The sequence below is a fragment of the Populus euphratica genome, unplaced genomic scaffold, assembly GCF_000495115.2.
Source record: "Populus euphratica unplaced genomic scaffold, PopEup_1.0 scaffold121.1, whole genome shotgun sequence".
NCBI classification, from domain to species: Eukaryota; Viridiplantae; Streptophyta; class Magnoliopsida; order Malpighiales; family Salicaceae; genus Populus; species Populus euphratica.
Window position 1 is genome coordinate 420,776 of NW_011499968.1, and position 7,984 is coordinate 428,759.

The window sequence follows — 7,984 nt, forward strand, 5'->3', positions numbered from 1 at the left end:
TTGATATTTCAAGTGCAAAATGATGATATAAAACCTTAATAAAAATATATTTTTAAATATCAATCAACCAACACTGCTAGAAGTTGAAAATATTGAAAATGTTCTTTGGACTAAATAATATTAACAAATAAATCATGGTAAAATTACAACTAAATCCCTAAAAGTAATGCTAAAAAATAAAAATTGTATGAACAATGTAGTAATTCAATTGTTCTATATATATAATAAAATATATCCTTGTGCAAAAAACATTAAATTATTTTATTCAAGAATTAAATTAATAATTTTTATATATATTAAAAAAATATAATTATCAAATTAACTCTATTTAATTCTCGAATGACATTTATATCATGATAAAAATACCACCTTATCACCATCATCAAAGCAAAGATAAAAGATAAAATAACCCAGGGATAATATAATATGAATAATAATTTATGTCTAGGCAGTGATTTGGATAATTATATAAATATTCAATATTATATCTATAAAAAAAATAGTGATAACGGGGCAAATTTTTATTTTAAAACTATATAAATTCATTATCAAATTATTCTAGAGATTAATTTCTTTTTGTCCTGTTTCATCCCTACTGAAAAACTATGAAAAAAATAGTAACCAAAATTATAAATTTTTTTTAGAAAAATGATAAATGGGTACATATTTGTTTTTTCTCTTGAGATCAAGTTGTTCAAAGAAAATTGATTACCAGAACCTCATGGAAAGTCAATTGTAATTTTTATTATTTATAATCTGATTTCTATGGAATTCTAGAAAATTTTCCATACCATAAATGATATATATTTAATTGGGTTTGGAAAATATAGCCTCGTTGATTAAAATTAAATTTGGCCTTATATTATTTCTTTTTATAAAAGTATTATTATTATTATTATTATTATTATTATTGTTATTACTATTTCATCACAGAGGGCTTTTAAGGAAACTTCATTAAGCCTAGAAGTAGAAAGAGAGCTCGGCTTTAATGAGGCTTCTCCACAAAAATTCAGCTTGTCCTTTCCCAGCCCAACCCTAACCACCCAACATAGCTCAAACCCTAACCGCCACCACCAGGTCTACTAGCACATAAATCTACAACACAACCCCAACAAACCACCTAAAACGAACTCCAACCCAAGGAGATTACTGGACTTTAAACACAAATACAAATTCAGAGGGGGTTTCGTCAGAGACCATGTTTTTGCAAGAACCAGTGTTACATGTAGCAAGTGCAGCTTTAAGGTGTTTGGTATTGTTTGCTGAGCTCCGGAAACCTGATCCGAATCGTGAAGCATCAAAGAAAGCCCTTGAACATAAGAAAGAAATCTAAGCATTTGGGTCGTCCCCTTATCCAAACAAACCCTTATGAGGTGTGTGTGTGTCTAAGTTTCTATTTTTGTTGAAAATATCGGATTTTTTTTGCATTTTTTGATTTGGGTTTTAGAGGATTATGTGAATCTTGGTTCTAGGGGTAATTAATGGAATTTAGGTTTGTTTTGGTTTATTGTTTTCTGGAGGATTCTGTGAATTTTGGTTATATGGTCAGATAATGAAACGAAGAATTTTGTGAATTTGGATTCTAGGGTTAGTTAATGGCATATAGGCTTTGTTTTTATTATGTGCTATTGGTTTATTATATGCTTGAATTGTCATTTATCCGCAAAAGTTTGAGTTTTGTTTGTGATAGTGGGGTTGAGGTTGATATTGCAATAAGGGATGTGGGTGGTTTATTGTAGGGAATAGGGATTTGGGGGGGGGGGGTCTGGGTGTTTTGATGTTGATAGGTGCTTTAATCGTTGTTTGGGATATGAGGGAGTGATTGCTTGTGCCAAATGGGATGGGATTAAGTTTCCAGTTTTGCTGTGATGAATGAAGTTGCTTTTTGGTAGTTGAAACTAAGTTATTTTCAGATTGAGTTATTTGTTGAACTTTTGAACTGATGGGTTGAAGCTTAGGCCTCTGGGTGGATGAAAAGTTCAAATTCTTGTGTGACAATGGAGATGGGGGCCATGATATTAAGATTGCGATGGGGGATCTTGGTGGTTTAGTGGGTTATTGTAGGGAATAGGGATTAGGCGATTTGGGTGCTTTAGCGAGGATAGGTAATTTAATCAGTTTTTGGAACTGCAGGGAGTGACTCCTTGTGCTGAATAGGGTGTGTTTAAGTTTCCAGTTCTGCTGGGATGCATGAAGTTGTTTTGTGTTGGTAGAAACTAAGTTCAATTCTGATTGAGTTGTATATTGAGCTTTTGTACTGGAGCGCTGGAGTTTAGGCCTCTGGGTCGATGTTATAGCATGCTTGAATTGTCATTTATTTGAAAAAAGTTTGAATTTTGTGTGATAGTAGGATGAGGACGATAAGGGTAAGACTTCAATAAGGGATGTGTGTGGTTTGGTGGGTTATTGTAGGGAACAGTGATTGGAGAATTAGGGTGTGTTGGTGAAGATAGGTGCTTCCATCAGTTTTGGGGATGTTGGGGAGTGATTGCTCATGCTGAATGAGATATGATTAAATTTCAAGTTTTGTTGGATGGATGGAGTTATTTTTGGTTGGTGGAAACTGGAGACCAATTTCGTTTCTGATATATTGGAACTTTTGTACTATTGTGTTGACCTTGGGTTGGTGCTATAGTACTGTTGTCATTGTTTATACAACCATAAACCGTTATAATATTTCCTGGTGTCTTCAAATGTGCCATTTGTTTTCTAGGCTGTCTATACTTTGTTGGCTGCTACCATGCAACAAATACTCAAAGTTTCTAACGTCAACTGAATACATGAAAATATGCATCAAATGGAGTAAATTTGAGTCTCTTCTATATCATAAACTAATGGCACATGATTATTAGTCACAGTTATATGAGTCCACCTTTTTTGAAAATGATACTGTGTCAACACCGATGGCTGCTATGTTCAGTAATAGCCTCCTGCGTGACTGACTTGACAGGTTCATAGTTGGAAGAAATTAAATTTGAAGACTTGGCCCTGAACCAATATGATTGCTATAACTGGGAAACATAGATATTAGTTCTTTCTATGCCTAATAAAATTTGGATCGAAAACCAAATTTTCAATTATGAAGCCTTCTGATGGCAATTGCTTTGTGGAAGATTTAAACTGCTTCGTAACAATCAAGCCTATCCTCTGCACACTATCCAATATGGCCATGTTCTCATGTTGAAAATATAATTCATTGGAATAGAGGCTTTAAAATTTATGGTCGGTTTAATGATTTATCAATATGCTGCAATTGTATATTTTTATTTTTCAATTGGATGATTGGAATCTATCAAGCAAGCTTTGTATGAACTGGTGATTCTTCCTCTGCGGAAACCTGAGCTCTTCTCACATGAGAAACTTCTTGGTCCACAAAAGGGGGTATTGTTATATGGACCTCCAGGCACCGGGAAGACCATGCTTGCAAAAGCTATTATCAGAGACTTTGGAGCTGTTTTTATAAATATGAGGATCTCTAATTTGATGAGCAAGTGGTTCGGCGATGCACGAAAGCTCGGTGAGTATAGATCGCATTTGAATTGCCTCATGTGCTTGAGCTTTGTCTTGCATTTAGCAAAACAATGATGATTGAAAATTATTGCCTTGTTATTCTAAAACTTGCTGTCGCCCACCAACTATGTTGAGTGAAATTTAGTTTCACTTTGATAATGGAAGCAAGGTAGTACTTTGTGAACATTCTTAACTAAGATTGAACATTCCTAACCTCTCCTTTTTGAAGATCTTTATTAGCAGCAAGATTATTTTGAATGCTCCATTAGCTTTAAAAACACAGGGCACTGTAGCTTGCTTATCTAATGGATCTTACTCCGATGAATGAGATTGTGAAATGATCAAAATATTGGTATTTTTGTTGCTGTGTGGTATTTTTATATATCCTGCATCAGGGATATAACAGAAGTAACTGAATGGCATACACTCTTGCAATTGTGAAAGTGGTCATTACTGTATTTTGCAACTACATCTTTGTGTTGAAACCTTCCTTCTTTACATTCTTTTCTGCACCTGAATCCAAGCAAGGTTAAGCCCAGTTACATGACCGGTTTTCATTCCACAGGTCACCCCTTCCCGCAAGCAGCAATCTGTACCCACTTTCCACGACTCTGTCTTGGGATGCTGGCAATTTCCATGAAGCAGAGCTATAAATGGAAAAGGATTGTTTGAATTGGAGCAAAGAAAAACTTTGGTCATGAGCACAAAAATGAGATGAAGAAATTGTTGAAAGGAAATGGAAGAGAAACAGAATGAAAGAGAGGGAAACCCCATGTTTGGCCTTGCAGGATTTAGTAGTATATTTGGGAGAGATGAGGAATAAAGAAAGGCATTGTTTGTATATTTAGTAGTATATTATAGACAAAGCAATCTTAGATTGTATACTGACGAAATCAAAGTCACTGACCGGCCAAATCTCAAGTACAAGAGTGAGTAATACGTGCGCAAAGCAATGGGGGCACTAAAGACTTTGTACTTATGTATCGTTTCTCGTGACGCAAAAGTACTCATTGTGTGCCCTCGGTAATGTATAACAGTTTAAAAATCGTGACAGCTTAATTTGAATGTATAGAGATGTTTTTCCAAATTGTATTTAGCAATGAGATTTATGCGAAGATTACTTTGCCCACTAAAATATAATTTCCAAGAAATTCAAGCCACAAAATCCTCAATACATAGGAAGAAAAACTTCTTGATGATTTACACTCGTAGTTTACTCACAGCAGAGTTAAAGAGTCATCCTCACCTTCTTATGTCGACTTCAATCCAATCCAGTCAACACGATCTGGCAATAGCTTTATTGAACCGTTACTAGAAAACTGACAAACAATGGAGAATGGAGTTTGAAGGTTCTTGCACTGAAGTTGCTGTGGGATCGGTTCTCCTAAAAGGTCTTTCTCTTTCAGCATCAACAAGGGAGAAGCAATCTTCATTTGGTCTGTCCTCGATCTCCAAGTCTCGGAACTTGGATGTATAGATATTGTCCACTCTTCATGTGGTGCTGAATATGGAACTGAAGGTTCACTTGCAAATATTTCCACACGAGTGAGCGTCGGAAACACGGCAGGACTAATTTCCAAAATTGACATTTTTGCAGCCAGTCTTTGTGCTAACAGATACAGTTCATGCTCTAATTAGAACTTCCTTTGTAGCTCGTCTGATGGCAGCTGTTCTCGGGGACGTCTACCCCGCTATTATTCCTTTCTGGCTTCTAAATTTAATACTAATTGGATCCCCCTTCGCATGTACTGATAGGTTATTCTTGCTATTATTAACAAGAATACGTGACTGTTTACTTGAAGGGTTAAGCAATTTATATGTTTCCCAGAAGAAGAAGAAGCATTTCATAGCTTAGAAAATAGCAATGAATATGTGCTAATAGATACAGTTTGTGCTCTTCCTTTGCAGCTCGTCTGATGGGAAGTGTACGTTTCTGGGGACTTCTACCACTCGTCCTCGTCTTCTATAAAACTCCATGCCAACAAAAGGCAATAATGCAACCCTTGATACAGATTTTTGCTGGATATTTCCACGCAAGGAGAGCTCCCTTAACTAGTTGATGACTAAACAAGAGTATTGGACAGAGGGAAACAGGATCGTTCTCAGGTATCATTAGGAATTGTTTCAAGGAGGAAAAAGTACAAGGTTAGGTTTCTTAATGCCAGAGGCAGTTTGACAGAGATGGATAAGGAGGTTAGTGACAACTCTATGGACTCTACTCTTGCCAATGTCAATGGAAGGCTCGAAAATTTGGCAACTTGTACTGAACCCACAATAGTCTATAGCTCTGAACGAGAGGTGGCAGCTACACATCACCTTGGCAAGGTTTTAGGGATTCATAGAGATACTAATGATGGTTTGGTTGCTGAACATATTCGGAGGCAGATTGATACGAAATAGAAGGAATGGTTGGACTCCCTCTAAGTTCTTGCTCTGGTGCCCAGTTTATGAGTTTTGTTCTAATCTTAAGCAGATGCAACCATAGAATTATAGAGATTTAGACAGTCTTTGTAGAAGTGGGGCTGCACAAAAGTATGTTAGTTCCAATGATATTGAAGCTTTTTGTTTCTTGGAAACTAAAATTTCTAATTATACGAACACCTTAGTAAAAAGTATTTGGAGTGGGTCTAAACTGGAATGGTATAGTTTCTTAGCAATTTTAGCGATGTTATTGTATGTGTGTTAAGCATTATTGCATGCATCACTTATAAAGTATTTTTATTTTTGAACAGGATGTCATAGCATGTGATGTTATAAATCCTGATCACATAGATGTGGAATTTGAATTAATTGGAGGATTGGAATCTATCAAGCAAGCTTTGCATGAACCGGTGATCCTTCATCTGCGGAAACCTGAGCTCTTCTCACATGGGATATTGTTATATGGACCACAAAAGGGGGTATTGTTATATAGACCTGTCTGATAATTGAAGCAAGGTAGTACTTTGTGAACATTCTTAACTAGATTGAATATTCCTAACTTGTCCTTATTGAAGATCTTTATTAGCAGCAAGATTTTGTTGGATGCTCTATTAACTTTAAGAAACAGGGCACTGTAGCTTGCTCATTTAATGGATCGTACTCCGATGAATGAGATTGTGAAATGATCACAATATTGGTATTTTTGTTGCTGTGTGGTATTTCTATGTATCCTGCATCAGGGATTTAGCAAAAGCAACTGAATGGCAATTGTGAAAGTGGTCATTACTGTATTTTGCAACTACATCTTTATGTTGAAACCATCCCTCATTTCATTCTTTTATGCATCTAAATCCATGCAAATCTTGTTGGTTCTGTGCTGACTAGAAACAGTTTTAGAAGTAATTAACTAAGTTTGCATAGTTGCTTTTTTGCTCCTATCGAAGTTTTCATGATCTGACTGCTGTTGATTCTCTTCTATGCTGTTGCAGTTGCTGCTGTTTTTAGCCTGACTTGTAAACTCCAGCCTGCTATTATATTTATGGATGAGGTTGACAGTTTTCTAGGGCAGCTTCGTACTACAGATCGTGCGTTCTTACTCTTGAAACAAGTGCTGCATTTGTGCGGTCTTCTTATACAGTGGCTTGCTAGAATGTGTTTAATGTAAGATTTGTGAAAGTGTGATAATATCTTATAAAAATTATTTTAATGTTTAATGTTTTCCCTGCATTTGTATAAACCTATGTTGCTTTTCTTTTGCGTTAGATATAAACAATGCATTAGAACATTGTTTGTACCTGTTGAGATGATTTTATTACACTTTTTGATAGTCATTAATGTCTTAAAAGTTACCAGAATTACTCTATTTTACTTGCAAATATTAATGCTGGTGTGATAACAGAATCTGTCAGTCCAAGTGTTCTTTTAAATTTACAGGAATTGCTTCAATCTGTTCATAACTCTAACTTTCAAAATACTCCCAATTAACCATCTAGGTGGTGGCCAAGTAGTAAGGACTTGGGATCAAGAAGTTTACTCCCTTTGTGGTCTCAGGTTCGAGTCCTTGGTTGCTCATATGATGGCCACTGGAGGCTTACATGATCGTTAACTTCAGGATCCGTGGGATTAGTCGTGGTGCACGCAAGCTGGCCCGGACACTCACGTTAATCTAAAAAAAAAAAAAAAAAAAAATACTCCCAATTAACACAAACCTGTTATCTACATGGATTCTTTTTCATAGAAGTAACGCCCAATTAGCCTCGAAATTCCATTTATCTTCAACCATCCTAACAAACCATGAAAGTTTTTTTGTTCTAAACATAACGTATCCCGTTGCAACTCCGAACACAAACCCACATCCATACCCCATTGTCACAGCTTTCCATCCAAATCCATCTCCAAACAACGTTGAATCATCTCCTTCATTAAAGCTTGGTGGCGGCAATGATGGTGCCTCATCACTGTAGCATTTTTTTAGTACTTGAAATCCACATAAACCCAAGTTTCCTTCAAATGAGCTTGCGTTAAAGGTGTTGAATTGCTCTCCACTTGGTAT

The 7,984-nt window shown here is 35.9% G+C and overlaps 1 long non-coding RNA gene across 2 annotated transcripts; it reads left to right on the forward strand.

Annotated features, from left to right (window-relative positions):
• Nucleotides 1-944: 944 nt before the first annotated feature.
• LOC105139112 (uncharacterized) lies at nt 945-4,597 on the forward strand. Of its 2 annotated transcripts, none has more exons than XR_844924.1 (3): nt 945-1,373; nt 3,379-3,517; nt 4,076-4,597. It is a non-coding gene; the product is annotated as an uncharacterized LOC105139112 (long non-coding RNA). The 2 variants fall into 2 exon arrangements; XR_844923.1 differs by having other exon boundaries at nt 946-1,077; nt 1,143-3,517.
• Nucleotides 4,598-7,984: the final 3,387 nt, after the last annotated feature.